Genomic DNA, 23,221 nt, shown 5'->3' on the forward strand with positions numbered 1-23,221 from the left:
AGAAAGAAAAAGGAAGTTTTGAGAAGAAAATCTTTTTTAAATATTATTTTGTTTTTTATTTTCTTTTTAGTTAAATACACAAAAGGCTTGCTTTACAGCTTTTTTGTTAAGTCTTTTTTTGTGTGTGTAGAGCCCCACTTATACTCAGTTCTGTTAAAAAAAGTATGCATTGAAAAATTTTCCAGAATTCATAGACTGGAATGAGGGTTCTATCTGTGGTGTATTTACTTTCAAATGATGGCCTTAGGCTGTGCAATGGCTGCCCAGACAGACCTTTGGAGGTCTCCTGCTTTGATAGTTGTTAAAATAGAAATATTAAAATTTCACCGATTCAGAATTCTTATGTAACCAGTCAAATAGTAAAGTAAAATAGAACTTTTGGAAATGTGCAGCAATAATACTAATAAAAGTATACCTGGGGCCAGGCACAGTGGCTCACGCCTATAATCCCAGCACTTTGGGAGGCCGAGAAGGGTGGATCACCTGAGGTCAGCAGTTTGAGACCAGCCTGACCAATATGGTGAAACCCTGCCTCTACTAAAACTACAAAAAAATTAGCCGGGTGTGGTGACAAGCGCCTGTAATCCCAGCTACTCAGGAGGCTGAAGCAGGAAAATCGCTTGAACCCGGGAGGTGGAATTGCAGTGAGCAGAGATCGTGCCACTGCACTCCGGCCTGGGCAACAAGAGCAAAACTCCGTCTCAAAACATAAAAGAGTATAACTGGATGAAGACAGTGATTGAAACCTATCCAGTGTCCCATCCAATGATCCATGATCTCTGTGATAAAGATTCCCCAAGTAGTCATTTTTTTTTTTTTTGACGTGAAGTCTCACTCTGTTGCCCAGGCTGGGGTGCAGTGGTGTGATCTCAGCTCACTGCAACCTCCGCCTGCTGGGTTCAAGTGATTCTCCTGTCTCAGGCTCCTGAGTAGCTAGAATTACAGGTGTGCACCACCGTGCCTGGCTAATTTCGTATTTTTAGTAGAGACAGGGTTTCACCATGTTGGTCAGGCTGGTCTCGAACTCCTGACCTCAGGAGATCTGCCCCCCCTTGGGCTCCCAAAGTGCTGGGATTACAGGCTTGAGACGTCACCACACATAAGCCCCAAGTAGTCTTTGACAGACATCTGCTTCTTCCATTTTAAGACATTCCGGGATTAATAGAAAAAGCAGAAGAAAATGAATATATCTCAGAATGAATATGTCTCAGAAATGCCACATAATTTCAACAATATGTCACAGAGCCAAGACATTTTCATTGAATAAAACAAGAGTCTGAATATACTCCATTTATCTTAGAATTTATATCTGATATGTATTGTTTATTTAACAGTTGTTTGTACTGAGATTTTATTGAAACACTTTACTAATTGAAAGTTGTTATGACTAAGATTTTTCCAATTTTTCACTTTTTATTTTTTATTTTTTTATTATTTTTATGGATACATAGCAGTTGTATATATTTATGGGGTACATGTGGTATTTTGATACAAGTGTACAATGTGTAATGATCAAATCTGGGTAATTGAGATATTCACTGCCTCAAACATTTATCATTTCTTTGTGTTGTGGACATTCTAAGTCTACTCTTCTAGTTATTTTGAAATACAAAAAATTATTGTTAATTATTGTTGCCCTATTGTGATAATGAAAACTAGATCTTATTTCTGTTATCTAACTGTATTTTTGTACCCATTAGTAGTAACTGAGATTTATATTCAAAAATTGAAAAGTAAAAATGTAAGTCAGGAAGGGATTTCTAGTCCAGGATTCTGTTTTCTATAACTCTCCTAAGCACTTTTTTGCCCAGTGCTGCAGAACTACTAGGTGTATTCAATGTCTATTTCTGCTGAAACAAATTACTCCAAACTTGGCAATTTGAGATAACATATTTTTTTAATCTCATAGTTCTGTTGGTTAGAAATCCAGTGGGATTGACTGGTTTGTCTGCTCTAAATATCACAATGCTAAAATCAAATTGGCAGGGAGAGCCAATTTCCATTTTAAACGCTGTTCCAGGGACATACAGGTTATTTGCAGAATTCAGTTCCATGTGGTTGCAGGACTGAGATTCCTTGTTGGCTGTCAGCTCAGATATATCTTTAGGTCCTAGACGTCTTTCTCCAGTCCTTGAAAGTCATTCTTTCAAGTGGCACAATCTCAGCTCACTGCAACCTTCACCTACTGGGTTCATGTGCAGTCACGTGATAGTAGCTTCACCGGCAGTTGCAAGTTCCTGGGCTCAAGGCATCCTCTTCCCTTAGCCTCCCAGGTAGCTGAGATTACAGGTGAACACTGTGGCAGCTGAATGGGATCCTTTTGGAGCCTCATCTTTCCTGATTTATCTTCTGCTGCATCCCTTTCTCACTGACATTTTTGCCTTCTTCTTCCACTTTTAAGGGTCCACATGATTACATTGTACTTGCCTAGATAATCTCTCTACTTTAAGATCAGCTGATTGATTATTAATCTTAATTCCGTGTGCAAAGTCCCTTTTGCCAGGTAACAGTCATAGGTTCCAGGGATAAGGGCATGGACATCTTTGGGTGGTCATTATTTTGCCTACACAGGAAGTGCTGTGGACTATGCCTTGTAAGAGAATTAGTCCATCCTTGAAAAACATGTTTTCATTGCCCAATTTTTGTTTTGTTTGATTTCATTTTAATAAATATCTCTATTGTTCTCATATACACTTATTTAGAAATCCTAAATTAGACAAAAAAGTTTTGGAATCACTTGCATTTATCTAAGAATTTTCTAGATGTAATTCCTCCAATCATCTTCTCAGGTAACCTAGTAGGAGATTACGTGATTTTCCCTAAGATCATTAGCAAAAGAATAACACATTTTTTTACTAAAGAAAATGAAGTCCCGATGCAATGAAACGGCAGTCAGAACACAATCAAATTAGCTCCTGAGCAACTACCTTTATCATCATCTCTGTCAAATCAACAGCATCATATGTACAAAGCCAGTGCCAGTTGAACTTTTTTCAAACTGGTAGTTTTGCAATCCTCTAGAGGAGAAAAAGAATTCATAACAAAATTTATTTTAGCATTTGGTGAAAGTATATTTCAGGAGGCTTTTGTGAATAGTTCAAAATCAAGAAAAACCAGATCTTACGCAGAAAGCAGGAAGTTCAGCCAATACAAGATGAATAATGAATAATAATAATAATAATAATAGTAATCATAGTGGCAAATAATTGCTAAAGAGAACACACTCATGTGATAAGTTAGACAAAGTACTCAGTCAAGAAGCAGAATAGAGTTATATATTGATTTAGTAACATTGTATTATATACTTGAAACAGTCTATGGGAGTAGATTTTAGGTGTTTTTATTGCAATGGGGTAAAAAAAAGAAGGAAACTGTGAGATGTGCATGTTAAATTGCTTACCTATAACAGTCATTTAATTATGTGTATATATATATATATATATATATATACACATCATGGATATATATATATACACATATATATCAAAACATGCTGTTGTACATTTTAAATTTATACAATAAAGAAGAAAATAAATAAAAGTTGATCCTAAGATTGTCTGTAAATCAAAATAAGAAGAAAGAAGCAGCAGAATTGAGTTTGTGGAACATTACATTGGATATGGGAAAAAGACAGGCTAAAAGGGGCAAGGAATACTTTCTTAGCCAGTAACAAATTGCTCAAGTAGTTGCATATTTAATGACACAGAAGACCAAAGTCACTGAAAATAACAAAGCATAAGCCTTTTAGAAAATAATAATGGCATATACAACAATGGCATTCCCTTAAGATGCAGGTGTTGTCATTTCAGTACAAGAAGCTGAGGTGGATGATATTTGAGATTCGGAGAAACTGAGCAGTATATTAGTCAGACAGAATATTTTATTTTATTTATTTTGCCAGTTCTTTTAACTTTGATTAGAAAGTACCTGTGAGGCTGGGCGTGGTGGTTCACGCCTGCAATCCCAGCACTTTGGTAGGCCGAGGTGGGTGGATCACTTGAGGTCAGGAGTTCGAGACCAGCCTGGCCAACATGGTGAAACCCTGTTTCTACTAAAAATACAGAAAATTAGCTGGCCATGGTGGCACATGCCTGTAATCCCAGCTACTCGGAAGACTGAGGCAGGAGAATTGCTTGAACCAGGGAGGTGGAGGTTGCAGTGAGCCGAGATCATGCCACTGCACTCCAGCCTGGGCAACAGAGCGAGGTTCTGTTTCAAAAAAGAAAGAAAGAAAATACCTGTGAAACACCAGCATCAAATGAAGCCTGCTTATCTATCCAGTTTTGTGGCTGGAGTGGACCTTTCTGTTCATGAACTCCAGATGGAACATTTTATAAAACACATAGAAAAGAAGCTGCTTCTTGAGCTGTTTCAAGGGAGACAACACTGCTGACAAATGCATTTTTGTTATTAGAGATATTTTAGATTTGGGAGCCTGAGAACAACGTTATACTTCCAAGCAAATAAAGATCATAAAGCAACTTCATGATTACAACATCTATGTTGTCAAAAGTGAACTTTTTGTTATAATTTTCGAAAACTAAACTGAGAACTGAGATTAAAAAGAAAATGACTTAGGCAGTGGGCCCCCATAGAAAGTGCAACAGACTGAGAGCTGAGCAATGCTATTAACTCTGTCCCTATATTTTCTTTTGTTTCTGGGTGTGTTTGTTTGTGTATATGTAGATAGTTATTTTTATCTTTAACTGACACTATCTGGCGAAAACACTGAGTTACAAATTTATTTAGTTCAGCTCCTTTCTCCCCTCTCTCCTTTAGAGTAGTTACGTCATGCGTTCAAAGTACAGTTAGATTCATTCGAAACAGTCTGTATTTCATCTTGGGCTCCACAGACATCTGGGTTGACTTTATTCATTTGCATACAATACTATTCACTCTTTGTGGTGTACAGTTCTATGGGTTTGAACAAATGCATTGAGTCATGTATCCACTGCCACATAATCACGCAGAACCAATTCCATCAACCCACATTTCCTTGTGATTCCCTAGTGCTCATGCCAACTGGAATCCATGAAAATCTCTGATCTCATTTCTGTTCTTAGATGTTTGCTTTTTCAAGTTGTCATATAAATGATATTATACAATATACAGTCTTTTGGATCAATTTACTTGGTTAAACACCAAGAAATATGATTACTGTATCATATAGTAAGTACATGTTTTGTTTTATAAAGAAATTGTCAAACCATTTCCCAAAGTGACTGTACAATGTTGCATTTGCACCACAGTCTTTGAGAGTTTCAGATGTTCCATGTCCACACTGGCAGTTGGTATTGTCAGTCTTTTGTTTTTTTTAAATTTTAGTCAAACAGGTTCATAGTGATATCTTGTTGTACTATTAATTTGCAAATTTCTAATGACTGATTGTGTTGATCATTGTTTCATGTGCTCATTAGCCAAATGTATATCTTTGATAGAGTGCTTATTTAAATCTTTGGCCTATTTTTTATTGGGTTATCAGTGCATTTATCTATCATCTATCTATCACCTACCTGTATATTTATTTAACTTGACAGACAAAATTGTATTTATTTGTACAAGATGTTTTACAGTAATATACATTGTGAAAAGGTTAGATCCAGCTAATTAACATATATGCATCACCTCACATAGTTCTAGTAAGAACACAATATTTACTCTTAGCATTTTTCAAGAATACAATGTATCATTAACTATAGTCATTATGCTATATAACAGATCTCTTAAACTTATTTCTCCTAAATGAAAATGGAAACACAACATACCCAAACTTATGAGATACCGCAAAAACAGTTCTAAGAGGGAAGTTCATAGCAATAAACACCTATAAATAAAAATAAAGATCTCAAGTAAACCACACCTGAAATAACTAGAAAAACAAAAACAAACTCAGCCCCAAATCCTTAGAAGGGTGTTATCTGGTTGTTTTCTTATGATTAAATTTTTAAAGATTTAAATATACTCTGGATAAACATTATTATGAGATATGTTAACTGCATATATGTTCTTTGAGTCTGTTGCTTATTTTTTCAGACTTTTAAAAAGGTGTTTCACATAACAATTTAGGATAATATAAAAAGTCAAATCTATCAAATTTTGAAAACTTAAGACTTAAGCTTGGTGTCATATTGTTATAGGATTCTTGGGTTGTCACTTTTCTGGCCTGAAACCTCTGCCCAGTGATGCCTTTGCCCAAGTTTTCTTGGGCCCACTGGGCTCTTTCTGCCCACTTGGCCTGGCAGGTTGTGCTCAGCTCACGCTACCAGCCTGGATCCCATGCCTGCCAAGGGCGAGTCAGGTGTGGAATGGTGACGGATGTGTGAGCGAGTGTGGGGTCTGGCCACTGTGCAGCCAGACACACTGGCTGCTGCAGCAGGGCAGGCAGCTCCAGGTGCCAGCATAGGCACCAGCTCTCTGCAGGGCTGCAGCTGGACCAGGCACACTGCAAGCAGCCTCCCCAGCTGTCACTGGGAAACACAATGGCACCCAGAAGCTCGGACATGACAGGCACCACAGGACCCCAAAGAAAGAGCCACAGCCCCGGCTCCTGGAGCTTTCTGGTCTCGGCTCCCTGAGGGGAGGCAACTTTTCTCTGCTTCTCTTCACCCACAACATGGTGAGCAAGGGGTTTGTTTCAGCCCTGTTTGTGTTATACCTCTTTTAACTCCACCATTCAGCAGGTCCTGAGTTGTTGTCCTGCAACCAGGAAGAATGAAGTATGCAGACAGGTGGAAGGTGAACAAAATGAAGAGGAGCTTTATTGAACAATGGGACAGCTCGAATGAAACCCGTAATGGGTAGCTCCTTTCCACAGTCAGCATGTCCCAACAAATGTTCAGCTCCTAATAGAGAGGAGACCCTGGAGTTGGAAGGTCCTCTCTGCAGGCAGGTTATCCTGTCCTCTCTGTAGCTCTCAGCAGAGAAGAGGTTTTGGAGAGGGTAGCTCCTCCCTGTAGGCAGATCCTTCATCATCTCCTCAGCTCCTAGCAGAAAGGAGGCCCTGGATTGGGTTGTTTCTCTCTGCAGCTGCTTGTTCATGTCTCCTGCTATATGCAGAGAGCATAGCTTCTCTCTGCAGCTGGTTATCCAGTGATCTGCTCAGCTCTGGCTGAGTCCAGGGCTTTTATGGGCCTCAGAGAGGAGAAAGTGCACACCGATTGGTCCATGTGTGACCATGGGCCGGCTGGAAGGGGCACTGCAAGTTCCCAATCCAGTCTATGGGACTGATAGCCTGGCTCCCAGCCTTCACACACTTCCTGGCCTGAAGGGGGGGCCTCACAGTGGGCCCTCCCTCTTCTGCCCAGGAATCTGTCTGCCTTCTGCTGCCATTCATAGCACCTGGACTCAGTCTGACTGCTCTGAGATTGGAGCAGCCCTGACAGCAGGGAAAAGCCAGGCAGCTGGAACAGGTACTTCCCGGCTTGCAAGGGCAGGGTTGGGGGAGCTTTCTGGGCCCTCAAGAGTGTAGGGATGCCTGAGTCTGCAGCTGCAGTTTAAACAAAGGTAGGAGTGGGAATGGTGGGGGACAGAGTGGGGTCCCTGCCTGCTCTGTGGAGCAGGAGACCTGGGTCTGGAGCATGAGGCCCAGGTCCAGAGCAGGAGGCCTGCATCAGCAGCCACGGTTTCAGCGGCTGCCACTGTGTCCAAGAGCACAGGGTTCCTGCCTGTCCCTGGCCCCCACAAGAGCACAGAGAGGATAGATCTGTAGCCACAACTTGGGTGCAACTTGGGCCTAGTCTACCTGCTGCAGTCAGCATGATGACACTGGCAGGCCCTCTGAAGTGGCCACTGCCATCAATATCTAAAACCTGTCAAACTTGAGGTTATGTAAATTTTCTCTTATGTTTTCTTCTAAAGTTATATAATCTTTTATTTTATGCAGGTCTATGATATTTTTGAGTTAATTTTTGTACAAGTTGTGAGACTTAAGACACTTTTGTTTACTGTGACTTTATAATGTCTTCAATTTCAGTAGTACCAAATCCTCCAATTTTTTATAGTTGTTTGTCTATTCTAGTGCCTTTGCATTTCCATATAAATTTTTAATCATTTTGTCAACACCGAGAAAAACATTTTCATAGATTTTGATTGGCATTATACCAAATCTATATGGTGAATTAGATATAATTGACAGCTTAAAAATATTGAGCCTTACAATCCATGATCATGCTATATCTCTCCATTTTATAGGTTTTCTTTTATTTCCTTCATCATTGTTTCCTTGATTCCAGCATATAGGTCTAGCATACATTTTTTTTTTTTACAAAAAATTATATGTAAGTTTTTGTTGGTTTGTTTGTTTTGTTTTTTTGAGACGGAGTCTCGCTCTGCCGCCTAGGCTGGAGTGCGGTGGTGCGATCTCAGCTCACTGCAAGCTCTTTCACTCCATTCTCCTGCCTCAGAATGGGACTACAGGCGCCCACCACCACACCCGGCTAATTTTTTGTATTTTTAGTAGAGACGGGGTTTCACCGTGTTAGCCATGATGGTCTCGATCTCCTGACCTTGTGATCTGCCTGCCTTGGCCTCCTAAAGTGCTGGGATTACAAGCGTGAGCCACCGCACCCAGTTAAATATTTTTTTGTGGCTGCTATAGTGTTTCTTGTTTGCTTGTTTGCTTTAATTTCAAACTCCAACTGTACATTGCTGATGTATAGAAATATGAGTAATTTTTCTGTATTGATTCTTAATACAGAAATTAACTCTATTGCAGATTGGGCATATTAGTTCTGGCTATTTGGGGTAGATAATTTGAATTTTCTGTATGGACAACAATTTTCTTTCTCTATTCAGTATGCTTTCTATTTTTGTTTCTTGCCTTATGACCTTTAGTAGGACTTGAAAAACAAGGGTGACTATGAGTGGTGAGAGCAATGTTGACTGTGATTGGTGAGAGCAGACATTTTTGCCTTTATACTGACTTTAGTAATAAATTATTCAGTTTATCAGAATTAAGAATGCTGTAGGTTGGACATTTTCAATGTTATGTTGTTTTATAGATCCCTTATATTAAGCTAAGGAAGTTCCATTCTAGTATTCTAGTCCCAGTTTGTTGTAGGTATCATTAACTGACATTACATTTTATCAATTTCTTTTCTGTATCTATGAAATATTCATGTTTTCTAATTAATTTGTTAATATCGTGAATTATATTGTTTGTTTTTCAAATATTCAGTCAACTCTTCATTCTTGGGATAAAATCTAGTTTGTTGTGATGTTTAATCCATTTTATATTTTGAAGGATTAAATTTGTTCAGGATTTTTGTTCAAGATGATAGTTTGTAGTTTTTTTCTTATTTTGATATTAGAGTATTGCTGACCTCAGACAGTGAGCTGGGAAATGTTCCCTCTCCATTTTTTTGAAATTTTTTTTTACAATTGATATTATTTCTTTTCTAAATATTTAGTAGAATTCATCACTGAAACCATTCATGCCTGGAGTTTTCTATCTATGCAAAATATTCAACTACACACTATTTAATAAATGTAGAACTCCTAAAGTTATCTAATTATATTTGTGTGAATTTTAGCAGTCTTTGTTTCTGAAAGAATTGATTCATTTCTATAAATTTCTGAATTTATGAGCATGTAATTGTTGCAGGTTCTCTTAAGTTCCTTTTAGATTCTATTGGGATCACTTATGATGTGCCATCTTTGATTCCTAATATTAGTAAATCCCATTTTCCTTCATTCTGCCTGATTTGACTTTTATTTTATATTCTTCCCCTTGCTTAAATTGGAAAATTAATTCATGATATGAAATCAGCTTTCTGTTCTAAAAGAGTATTTTATGCTATACATTTTCTCCTAAGCACTGTTTTGGCTCCAACTCACATATTTTAATATATTGTATTTTTTAAATCCAGTTCAAAATGATTTCAAATGTTCCCCAAACTTCCTATAACCCATGGGTTATTGAGAAATATGTTGCTTAATTTCTAAATATTTGGGAATTTTAAAATGTATTATTATGTCAGTGCTTTCCACTTTAATTTATTATAATTGTGTAAGGATACATATAACCAGTAAGGATACACATATTCTGAACTACATTATCAACCAAATTGACCTAATTGACATTTATAAAATGTGTCAGCGAAGAACATGCAGATATACACTTTTCAAAAAGTTCATAATATAAATTTTAAAGTTTATAGTTCATAATATAAGTTATGACCCACAACAGGCTCTCTCTTGTTAAATATTTTTGAAAAGAATGTGTATCTGGATGTTCTTTGTAACTCAGCAGATATAATTTATTAATTATATCTTGATAAATAAGTTTAAAAGATATGTTTTAGGCAGAAGAAACATAATTTTAATCAGAAATTTTACATGAAGAGTGTAAAGAATTGGAAATGAAAATAAATGGAAGTAAAATGAAGTTCTTTTGTTTGTTTTAGAAGGCATTTATCCAACTTTTTGAAAGATATTTTTACTATATATAGAATTCTGGGTTTACTTTTTCTTCTTTCAATACTTAAGTGTTACTTTATTTCATTCCTGGCTACCTGTTTTTTGTTTGTTGTTTTGTTTTTAATGGGAGTGAGCTGAAATTCTCATTTTTGTTTCTGTACAGGTAATATGTGCTTATTATCTGACTTCTCTCAATATGTTGTATTTGACTCAATTTTTAACATTTTGAATATAACATATATCTGTGTTAATTTTTCTACTTAGTGCTCTCTGAGCTTCTTGGGTCTGTGGTTCGGTGCCTGCCATTAATTTTGCAGAATTCTTCAACATTATTTCTTTATATATTTTATCTACTTCATTTTCCCTTTCTTCTCCTTCTTGAATTTCAATTATGCGAATGTAAAACTGGTATTTTCACACAGCTCCTGGAGACTATATTTTGTTGTTGTTGTTTTCTGTTTTGTTTCTTTTCCTTTATGGTCGTATTTTTTTATGTTCATTTGGGTGATTTTACCAATCATTTCTTCAGGCATGACAAATCTACCAATGAATGTGCTGAAGGCATTATTCTTCACTGTTATTCATATATTTTTCATGTTACCATGTTTTTAATATTTAGTATTTCCATTTGAATTTTTTCTTACTGTGTCCCTCAGTCTGCTGAAATGATGTATCTGATCTTACATGTTGTCTATCTTTTTCATTAGAACCTTTAACATAGTAATCATATTCTTAAGAATACTTGCCTGGGCATATCTAAGTCTGCTTTGATGATTGTTTTCTCTCTTTTGCCTTGTTGTTTGCCTTATAATTTTTTGTTAAAACCTGACGTCTTATGAAGGAGAGTAGTTACTGAAAGTAAGAATGTTTTATTCTTAGAGAAATTTGTACTAGGCCAGCAAGGTGTTGGTTTATGTAATCCTATTAGGGATTAGGCTGGATTTGAAGTTGGTTGGAATGGTCATACTTAGTCACACCCATTAAGGTGTCACACACAGGCTTCAAAGTCCTTCGATCAGGTAGACTGCCAGAGTATTGTTTTTGTCAATGGCTCTTTCCCCATGTTGGTTTGGGTCTTTCTTTTGCATTACACTACGTTGCATTACATTATATTGCATTTCTTGCATTACAAGAAAAAATATCTCTTGCAGACCTCCCAGCTGTATTCCACTGTTGTTTTCCAAATGCTTGCAATCACGTGGGTGAGAAGGAGGGACGCTGAGATTAAGCCACAGTTTTAGGATGGTACTGTGTCCCTGGGCCTCAGTAGTATGCCCTTTGCAACTTCTCCTGCATTTCCTCAAATACTAGAGGTTGGAATGGCATGTACCCTGATCATCCTCAGAGGTAATGCTTTTTCACCCTGTGGTTGTCCCAGCTGCAGTGGTTTTCTACCAGTGCCCTAAAGTGGTAAGTTTTTTTGTCCTTCCCCGGAGATCAAGGCTGTTATCTGTAGGAAGGATGGAACGGTCTGGCTGGAGTTGTAGCAATGGCATCTGACAACCACTCCTATCCTCCCAAGGTGACAGAGCTTCAGCATTTTCTAAGGGTTCTCTGTGATTTTCTTTATGAGTGTTGTGTGTGGCATCTGTGGAGGCAAAGCCTACAAGAGTGTGAGCCTCTTTACACATATTCCCAGAGGTTTCACTCTCATACACTTGCATTCAATATTTAACAGTTAATTGAAAACCTTTAGATGTATCTTTGTATAGGCTTCTATGGAGTCTTATGGCATGTGTTCCAGAAGCACTTTTGCAGTCAGAATCTTTCTGCCTGCAAATGCCTGTATCTCCCTGGAGTTTTGGTTATTTGGTTGCTCTGGGATTTTAGTTATCTGATGGCTTAAAAAAGAATTAATTTTCAGATTGCCTAGCTTTTTCCTGCTTGTAAAGACTGGAATAATGTGCTTTATCACCCAAAACGAAAGTCCTCTGCCTCTGCTTTTGTGACCTTGTTCATACACTTAAAACCTCCCGGCTAAGGCATCAAGGCCTTTTCTTACGAAGGGCTTAGTCACTAGATGACCTCTAAGGGACTATCCAACACTAAAATTTGGGGATAAAGAACATTTACAAAAATCTACTTCAGAAAGTTTGGAAAGCCCTTCACTCCCATTTCTATGAAATGTGCAATTTCATAAAAAATCAGAATTCTTTATTTACTGTGTAATTATTTGTTTTTAATAATAACATTTTTTCTTCCATCACGAGACAAAAATGTGTGGTGTCAAAGACTACATTTCAATTTGATGTACATACACATCCACATGCAAACATATACATGCATACTCATTGGAATCAGGAATTTAGATCATATGCCAAGAGGGAACACATGCTGGGGCCATCTGTCTTCTGTAAAATGTAATGTAAGAAAATGCGTGCAGTCATATTTACTGAATAAAAAGTGTTCTGGCACTTAATCAGGATGCATAATGTAAATAGAACATTTGTGGAATATTAAATAAAGTTGCTCTTTATTATCATGAATTTCCAGAAGGACTTATACTTTGTTAATTTCTTAGTCACTTATTTCTATCTATTGCAGAAAGGACCAAATAGATTACATTAGTACTGCAATTATATTAAGGCCTTACAACTTATTGCATCTTTTAAGTAACTGAAAACATATTTAGCAAGAAAATATTTCCAACATATCACTCACTCAGTCAGCCTTCAAATATATACATCATATCAGATAATCTTTTATCAAGTAGCAAAATTTTCTTGCAAAAAGAACAAAATTGAAAATATAAAATTTAATGTGCATAGTATACATTTTTATATTTAATAAAATTTTAGGTTTTATTGCTCTATATACTAATTTTATGAATGAATAAAGTAAAACACACATGCTGACATTTGTGAATAATTTTTCTTTACAAATTTTATAGTTGCATAGAATAATCTGTTTTATCCCCATGTGTCCATAAACTCTTACACCGTTTATAGTTTAAATGATAAAGCAACATATAAAGGAGGGTGAGAAATACATAATGAAGCTTCTGAAGTAAATCAAGTTAAGGGTCTACTTCCCACTACTTATTATTTATTAATTTGTCCAACTTGGATATTTTACTTTTGAAAGTAATATGTTAAGTCAAATTGAAGACTATTTTGACATTAGAAAGTTTGAGTGCCATGTAAAGTTGTTGTTTCTAACTTGAATCATATATACATAAATACATATTATATATAACAATTTTATTTATTTAACTTAATTTTTATTTTTAGTTTGTAAATAGTAGGTGTATTTGTGGAACTATTGTGGAACTATTCTGTTGTAGATAGATAACCGTTTCTTTAAAAGCTAACTAATAACATTAGAATAAGTGTGAAGAATATTAAAATTCTTTTATGAAAACTTGAAACTGATGCTTGTAATAAGTTGCTTTAACTGGCTAAGTTAATTTCCACTTTTATTTTTTATAATGTGTTTTACCAGATTGATGGGAAATACTAACTTTTTTTTTTTTTTTTTTTTTTTGAGACAGAGTCTTGCTCTGTCGCCCAGGCTGGAGTGTAGTGGCACCATCTCGACTCACTACAACCTCCGCCTCCCGTGTTCAAGTGATTCTCCTGCCTCTGCCTCCCGAGTAGCTGGGATTACAGGCACCCACCATCATGCCTGGCTAATTTGTGTATTTTTGTAGAGATGCTGTTTCAACATGTTGGTCAGGCTGGTCTTGAAATCCTGACCTCAGGTGATCTGCCTGCCTCGGCCTCCCAAAGTGCCGGGATTACAGGTGCGAGCCACCACACCTGGCTGGGAAATACTAACTTTTAAATCTCACAATTCTCATCTGATAATTAAACTCATGCTATCATTGCCCATCCATAATATTATAATAAATACAACGTTTAAATTATATACACTTTTCTCTGTATCAGTTGTGAAGTAAGTTTCGCTAGGGTGCAGTTAACAAAAATACCTGCTCGTCTCTCCTACAGATATTCTCATCTTCGTCATCAGTAAGAAAATTCCTCTATGTGGGTTAGTGGCAAACTTTTTAGTATGAAACTCCTTTGAGATGAGGGTGCCAAGGAAATATAAGCAGGAGCCCTTTGATGAGGTTTTAGAAAAAGCACTGTAATTTCTTGTAATTTAGTTGAGGGGGCATCACTTTACTGCTCTTGTCCCATTCTCATTCTAGCTCCCTCAAACAAGACTGGACAAGGCTATAGCAGCCGTGTTGAGATCATAATATATAAGGCTCAGAAAAGCACAGAGACTTGGTCCTAATATCCTGAACCACTGAAAAAATGACAGAAACTGCCCACTGTGAACTTGATATGGTCTGGCTCTGCGCCCCCACCCAATTTTCATGTCAAATTGTAATTCCCAATGTTGGGGCAGGGACCTGGTAGGACATGATTAGATCATGATGGCAGATGTCCCCCTTGCTGTTCTCATGATAGTGAGTGAGTTCTCACAATATCTGGTTGTTTAAAAGTGTGTAGCACCTTCCACTTTGCTCTATCTCCCCTGCTTCACCATGTAAAGATGTGCCTGTTTCCCCTTCGCCTTCCTCTATGGTTGTAAGTCTCCTGAGGCTGCTCCAGCCATGCTTCCTGGGCAGCCTGTGAAAGAGTGAGTCAATTAAACCTCTTTTTTTCCATAAATTACCCAGACTCAGGTATGTCTTTATAGCAGTGTGAGAATGGACTAATACAGGGCTTCTTGTTATAGGAGAAAAATAAACCTTTTAATGTGTAGGCTATTGCAATTAGGTTTTTGAAACTAGCAGTCAACTACAGTTTTTTTATGTAAATGTGTGATGGTCCAAATATGAATGAAAAGAATACACTTCCTCTAGGCAATATCTGACATTAGATAATGAACAATTCCTATCACCCAAGTCAAATTTTGAAAGCTACTTGTTTATGTTATTTATTAATTTTGTTTCTGTTGCCTACATGTCACATGCAATGCCATTATATCTTTAGTATATTTGTTGCTTATGTTTTCCCCATATTTTATTTCAGACAAAAAAACTCATGTAAATCTTTCGTGAATTTACTCATGATAAACTGTGTTTCATGCCTCAGAACAAATAAAACTGTTTCTTCCTAGATCAATTTTCCATTATTGGCTTTTGTATATCATACACAGGTGTGCTAGTTGGAAGGCACTAGAGGAATTCAGCATGTGTTATATTGTAGTTACGGTCTGAATGTCTTCATTAAAAGGTTGCCGTTGCTAATAGAGATGGATGAGTTGGAGGAAAAGCTTACTTTATTTTAATCTATAAACTGGTCCTATATTTAATGGCAACTTTAGGAGCAACATTTATTTGTAAAGCCAAATGGAATTGTTGACGTTGATAATTTCCTTGATGAGTGAGAAAATGCTTTGTGTGTGTGTGTGTGTGTGTGTGTGTGTGTGTTTTAAATAAGATAATTTGGCACATTCTGCCAACCACTGATTTAACATAATATCCCACAAAGAGTCATGGTTGGGAGATTATTCTGTCTTTTATTTATAATTTCTCTTGGGAGTAAGTTAGATAACATTTGTTAATGATTACCTCAGATCGCAGTAAGATTAAAATAAATTATAGGCTTATTTCTCTTTTTCTTCCATAGACAGGCTGGGCTACTTTCTTTCAAAATGTCTATAGTCATTGATGAAAACTCTTGACATTAAATCTCAAAATGCTTTTTGAGAATTTACACTTGTTTGAGATACTCTATATCTTGTGTAAAATAAAAATTACATGGATTTGTTTCAGCCTCAATACACATTATGGAAGAAATATTGAAACAGTGGTTGATTATCTTGAAGCAGAAACATAAAGACCCATAGACTTAGTTTGAATTCTGATTACCACATATGAAATTTTGAGCATAATACTTAAATATTTATAATATACAAAATACATTTTAAAGTGGCTTTTAGGACTTACTTGGTGCTCAAATGCAGATTAGGGTGTCTTCAATCCCAGCTTTAAATTCTGGCTCTATTTCTCAATAATCTGTAGGGCATGGACAAGACTGTTTTCTCATGAGTAAAATTCAGCTCTAAAGGGTATTAACTAGTGTTCTATAGAGTTATTGTTAGTTTTAGATTAAATAATAGATTTAAGGAACTTAGTACTATAGATACCACTTAGTAAAATCCAATCTATGTAAATTATATTTATCAATAAACAATATTTTATAACTACAAACTACTTGATACTTTAAATAAGTGCTTTAAGTGTACTATTTGTGTTAAACTTATACTTCTATTAAATAGAAAATAAATACTTTTATTATCCTCATATTTAGAGAGAAGGAAACTGGAGAACATTAGCTGCAGTATCAGGTTAATGACACAGTGTCAAATGATCCGATTCTAGTATTACAGGCTCTTGATCCTCTTAAAATTACCTTCACAATCTTGCCTTAATGGTCTTAATGGGAATGCTCTTCTCATCCATCTTCTGAATGTCATAAAATTCCAGGACTCAAAAAGCCATACAGTATTGTCTTATGTAAAAAATAAATGACCAAAATCTCATTATTTATTATGGTTCCCTACTTCCAGCTTATTCATACTCCAAACTCTACCCCCAACATAGCTTCTACAAGGTCTGTGGACACAAAAATTTCTGGTACTCTCCGTGACCTTCTAGTTCTTTCAATCTTGGAATACATTTTTAAAATAAGGAACAACAAAGTGAAACAAAACACTTTTCTACTTACAATGATATATTTGGTATTAGATTTTCCTCATTTGTGAAAGTTGGGTAATTAGACAAAAGAGGGAGGACAAATGAGCTGTTTGCTATTTTATTAAGCCTATTATATAGCTATCACTTGACTATATATAAAAGAATGTATAAAATGGATTCACATTTGGTATGTCAGACATCACTTCAAAAATCCATATGGCCATATAATATTTATATAATGCATCAATATGTTTTCTAATCACATTAGCTATAAAGTTACATATAAAAGTGATTCAATGTTTGTGCAAAAATTTAAAACAAATCAGAAAAAGTAGAACAATCTAGCGGAAAATGATAGATATTGCTTTTATATATTTACCTCTTCTTCTTAAATTTGTAATTAAAATTTATCCGTATCTGTGTGGACTCTTTGAGAAATGTTTTAACATAGAGATAGCTATTTCTCCAACTATTAAAACAACAGTCATGTTAAAAGTATAAGGAAATTATCTTATTGATAGGACTGAGTGAAATCAGTATGAAATGTTGCCAATGGAATGCAATGCAAAATTTTTAATTAAATTTTATTATTCAAAAATTTGTTTTAAGGGATATCTAGATACATTGAGCTCCTGTGTATCAGGAACTAAAAAAAAAATTTGGCAGGTGAAGAATAAGTCCTGGAACCAACCCTTGGTATGAATTTCTTAACTACATACCTAATCAGAATATTTCAGAGCTGGAAGAATCTTCAATGGTAATCTTCTCCATAATGTAATACAGAATACTGAACCCCAGAAATGATAGATGATTTGTACAAAGTCATACACTCGAAATAGAATAGGTTGTCTGAAACTCTGTTGTGTGTTGATAATTGCGATTTGAATGTACGTGGACTCACAGGACTTAAGAAAGCTTCTGCCTTCTTAAGTCAATTGCTTACAGTTATAGAAAAGAAATAATATGGCTAAATAGAACATTTCTTTTCATCTCCCAGTATAATATGTTTCTTAGACTATTTTCAAGTTAATTTAACCTAATGGCCACCACCATTAATGTCAATAACTTTTAGCAAAACTTTATATAAACCTTGATTCAAACTTTTATAAGGCTACAAAGTCTGGTTTTTTTTTGAAACCATTTTCTTCATTTTTTAATTTTTGAACCACTTTTTAATTAATTTAATATTGAAACTTTCATTACTTAGCAACATCCTTTAAACTAAATAAAAGCAAAGGGATAAAAAGAAGCAAAGTAAAAGCTTTCAAATAAAAAGAAAGCATTTTTAACATAACAAGTTCTAAATTCAAAGAATTGTGTGTTATTCTTTAGGTAAGTTCTTAAAGTACCTCTTAAAACAACACTGATTATAACCACACCTAGAGGCTCAGTTTTCAAAAATAAAATATCACAATGAAAACTTCTGGAAGGAACTTCATAAGGGAGTCCGTCTACCTAACCTAAAAACAGATCTTGGGAAACAAAATTAGAAGGTGTGAAAAACATTTTGAACTCTATTTCTTACACCAAAATGCCAAATAGTGGCACTACAAATGGAAAAAGAACACCAGCTATATTTAATATCTTTCATATTAAAAAAAAAGTTGGGCATGGAAATAAAGCAATTACAGATAATTGTAACTTTCTAAACTACATAGTTTGACCCAAATTTTCCAATCTCTATTCTAGAATTTCTTTTAAAAATTAATATAGAGGCTGAGAGAAGTTATTCAGCCAATCCACCTACAAGTTAAGTATAAGTTGAAAAGCCAAAGTATCAAGTTTTATTCTACATTTTTCCAAATATGGACAAAACCTACTCTAGCATCTCTCAGATTTACACTTGTATTTTTTTCCCGTGTTTCTTTTACAGTTTGAGAAAAGGGGGTCAAGAACACTGATATCCATGAAGCAGCATCATTTTTTTTCTATATGTGTGTTAGTCTGTCCTCACTCTGCTAATAAAGACATACCAGAGACTGGGTAATTTATAAAGGAATGTTTAATTGACTCACAGTTCTACATGGCTGGGGAGGTGTCACCACCATGGAAGAAGGCAAATGAAGAGCAAAGTCAAGTCTTACATGGCGGCAGGCAAGAGAGAGCTTGTGTAGGGGAACTCCCCTTTATAAAACCATCATATCTTGGGAGAATTATTCACTATCATGAGAACAGAATTAGAGAGACCCATCCCTATGATTTGATTACTTTCCACTGGTTCCCTCCCATGACATGTAGAAATTATGGGAGCTACAATTAAAGATGAGATTTGGATGGGGACAAAACCAAACCACATCATTCCACCTCTGGCAGCTCCCAAATCTCTTGTCCTCACATTTCAAACCAATCATGCCTTCCCAACAGTCCCCCAAAGTCTTAACTCATTTCAGCATCAACATAAAAGTCCACAATCTGATGTCTTACCTGAGACAAGGCAAGTCCCTTCAGCCCATGAGCCTGTAAAATAAAAAGCAAGTTAGTTACTTCTTAGATACAATGAGGGTACAGGTATTGGGTAAATATACCCACTCCAAATGGGAGAAATTGACCAAGATGAAGCGCCTACAGGCCCTATGCAAGTTCAAAATCCAGCAGGGCAGCCAAATCTTCAGGCTGCAATAGGATCTCTTTGGACTCCTTGTCTCACACCCAGGTCATGCTGCAAAAGTGAGTTCCCATGGTCTTAGGCAGCTCTCCCCCTGTGGCTTTGCAGGGTACATCCTCCCTCCCAGCTACTTTCATGGGCTGGCATTGAGTGTTTGTGGCTTTTCCTGGTGCACAGTGCAAGCTGTGGTGGATCTATCATCCTGGGGTCTGGAGGAAAGTGGCCTTCTTCTCAAAGCTTCACTAGGCAGTGCCTGACTCGGGACTTTGTGTGAGGGCTCCCACCCCATGTTCCCCTTCTGCACTGCCCTAGCAAAAGTTCTCCATGAGGACCCTGCACCTGCATCAAACTTTTGCCTGGACATCCAGGTGTTTCCATACATCTTGTGAAATTTAGGCAGAGGTTCCCAAACCTTAATTCTTGACTTCTGTTCACCTAGAGGTTCAACACCATGTGAAAGCTGCCAAGGACAGGGCATGCACACTTTGAGGCCACAGCCTGAGCTGTACCTTGGCCCCTTTTAGTCACAGCTGGAGCAGCTGGGACACAGGGAACCAAGTCCCTAAGCTGCACAGAGCAGGGGGGCCCTGGCCCTAGCCCAGGAAGCCATTTTTTTATCCTAGACCTCTGGACCTGTGATGGGAGGAGCTTCTGTGAGGGTCTCTGACATGCCCTGGAGACATTTCCCCCATTGTCTTGGCGATTAACATTTGGCTCCTTGTTACTTATGCAAATTTCTGCAGCTGGCTGGAGTTTTTGCTCAGAAAATGGATTTTTATTTTCTAATGCATCATTAGGCTGCAAATTTCCCAAATTTTTATGCTCTGCTTCTTCTTGAATGCTTCGCCACTTAGAAAAATTTTCCCCCAGATACCCTAAATCATCTCTCTCAACTTCAAAGTCGACAGACATCTAGGGCAGGGGCAAAATACAGCCAATCTCTTTGCATAGCAAGAGTGACCTTTACTTCATTTCCCAACAAGTTACTCATCACCATCTGAGACCACCTCAGCCTGGACCTTATTGTCCATATCACTATCAGCATTTTGGTCAAAGCCATTCAATAAATCTCTAGGAAGTTCCAAACTTTCCCACATTTTCCTGTCATATCCTGAGCCCTCCAAACTGTTCCAACCTCTGCCTGTTACCCAGTTCCAAAGTTGCTTCCACATTTTTGGGTATCTTTACAGCAGCACCCCGCTCTACCAGTACCAATTTACTGTATTGGTATGTTCTCATGCTGCTAATTAAGACATACCTGAGCCTGGGTAATTTATAAAGGAAAGGGGTTTAATTGACTCACATTTCTACATGGCTGGGAGGCCTCACAATCATAGCAGAAGGCAAATGAGGAGCAAAGTCAAATCTTGTATGGTGGCAGGCAAGAGAGAGCTTGTGTAGGGGAACTTCACTTTATAAAACCATCAGATCTCGGGAGACTTAGTCACTATCATGAGAACAGCATGGGAAAGACCCATCCCCCTGATTCAATTACCTTCCACTGAGTCCCTTTCATGACACATGGGAAAGACCCAACCCCCTGATTCAATTACCTTCCACTGAGTCCCTTTCATGACACATGGGAATTATGTGAGCTACAATTCAAGATGAGATTTGGGTGGGAACACAGCCAAATCATATCAATATGAGTACTCACATCCAGCAATTTTTTTGCATCCATATATGATACTCTAACTGGAAATTTTACCTTGAATCATCACTTATTGTTTGCAAATCATTGATATTTATTTTAATTAGTCTATAGGTACTAGGTTACAAACTTTAGACTTTATTTTGCAAGGAGAGATTTAAGGAGGAATAAATATCCTAATTTTCAATTTAAAAGTCACTGTGGTATCAATGTGAAGGATAGTTTGTAGGTGGGGAAAGAGGAGCTGGAATGGGTGCACTTCAGCCATTGAGGTGGGGTAAAACTGTTCCTGGTATTAAATGGAGACCCGCTTTGAACCTTTACAAGTTATTCTGCTGCTCTTGTCCTTTTATTGTAGGCCTGGTCCCAGTCCAAAGCTGGCCTAGGCCTTGGAATGTCCAGGAGGCCTAACATTCCTGGACTTTTTGGAGTGAGTGAGGGCTCTGTCCAAGGAAACATTCTGTCATGGGCTAGTCATGGGTGCAGGGCACCAAGATCTTCACTGCCTACTGAGTGGCAGACGGGAGACTGAGAGTGGCTGGGAATGGAAAACTTTGCTTGACTAATCCTTGGTGGGGATAACCAGGTGTGTGGGTTCTGGTCTTATGGAAGGGCTAAGTCTCTCACTAGCATTTAAGGAACTTTATAATATTAAGTATTTTATTATCTTTAATAAAATTCTAACTGTTAACAAAAAAGAGGGAAAGAGAAAGACCAGTAAGAAGTTCCTCTGGTGAGTCTAAAAGGGATTTGGTGTACACATTAGCAAAAGGGATGGAGAGACAGCAAGTGTTATAAAGCAGTGATTCTTCAAACTTTAGTGGGCATCAGATTGAGAGTTTTTGATATTGGGAAGAGGGCTCAGGTTATGCTGCTCTAAGAAGTTCTCAGAGCTTGGAATGGTGGGTCATGTCTGTAATCCTAGCACTTTGGGAAGCTGAGGTGGGTGGATAGCTTGAGCCCAGGAGTTCAAGACCAGCCTGAGCAACATGGCAAAACCCCATCTCTACAAAAAATACAAACATTAGCTGGGCATTTTGGTGCACACCTGTAGTCCCAGCAACATGGGAGGCTGAGGTGGGAGGATCGGGAGGATCACCTGAGCCATGATTGCACCACTACACTCCATCCTGGCCAACAGTTAGACCCGGACTCAAAAAAAAAAAAAAAAAGAAAAAAAAATAAATTTCCAGGAGAGGCTATTGTTGGTTATCCAGAATCATATGATGAAAACCAGTAGTCTGTTTTTTCACTCAAAATGGGACCTTGGGATGAGCAGCACTGGCAGTAGTGACACCACTGTCACCACTCTCAGCCACTTCCAAACTCCCATTTGCCACTAGTAGGCAGTAAAGGTCTTGGTGCCTTGCACTGTAACTATCCTGTGACAGACTGTTCCCTTGGACAGAGACTTCCCTCACTCCAAAGAGGCCAGGAATGTTAGGCCTCCTGGGAACTTATTAGAAATGGAGACTGTTAGGCCTTACCCTAGTCCTGCTGTATCAGAATCTACATTTTTACAATATCCTCAAGTGGCTTCTATGAAGATTAAAATTTGAGGTAGGTTGCACTGGCTTAAAATAAATAATAAATAGGATCAAAAGATTTTAGGAAAAATAAGAGTGTCTAGCATGACTCACGTTACTTCCTGAAGAATTAGATAGATAGTGGTGACAGTGCTTATGAAGCTCTTCCTACTCAGAGGTGGACAGGGCACCTCCAGGTAATCAACATAATTCTCACAAACCCCAAAGTCATTTCTAATAGATAGATAGATAGATAGATAGATAGATAGATAGATAGATAGATAGATAGATAATCATATTATATATATAATATATCTAAGCTTGATTAAGAAAAGCTGATACATAAATAGGTAGTCCAAGGAGTATATACA

General features: G+C 37.1%; 2 long non-coding RNA genes across 2 annotated transcripts in view; one reads left to right on the top strand and one right to left on the bottom strand.

Annotated features, from left to right (window-relative positions):
- Window positions 1–23,221, top strand: part of LOC134758937 (uncharacterized) — a 927,638-nt gene that overhangs the window by 735,109 nt on the left and 169,308 nt on the right. The gene's annotated exons all lie outside the window — the stretch shown is intronic.
- Window positions 3,820–23,221, bottom strand: part of LOC134758938 (uncharacterized) — a 54,800-nt gene continuing 35,398 nt past the window's right edge. The window contains exons 3-5 of the long non-coding RNA XR_010134716.1: window positions 19,493–19,525; window positions 5,766–5,824; window positions 3,820–4,209 (exon numbers count right to left, since the gene is read on the bottom strand). This is a non-coding gene — a long non-coding RNA (uncharacterized lncRNA). The remainder of the gene's footprint in view (window positions 4,210–5,765; window positions 5,825–19,492; window positions 19,526–23,221) is intronic.

The sequence above is a fragment of the Gorilla gorilla genome, chromosome 6 (assembly GCF_029281585.2).
Source record: "Gorilla gorilla gorilla isolate KB3781 chromosome 6, NHGRI_mGorGor1-v2.1_pri, whole genome shotgun sequence".
Lineage (NCBI taxonomy): Eukaryota > Metazoa > Chordata > Mammalia > Primates > Hominidae > Gorilla > Gorilla gorilla.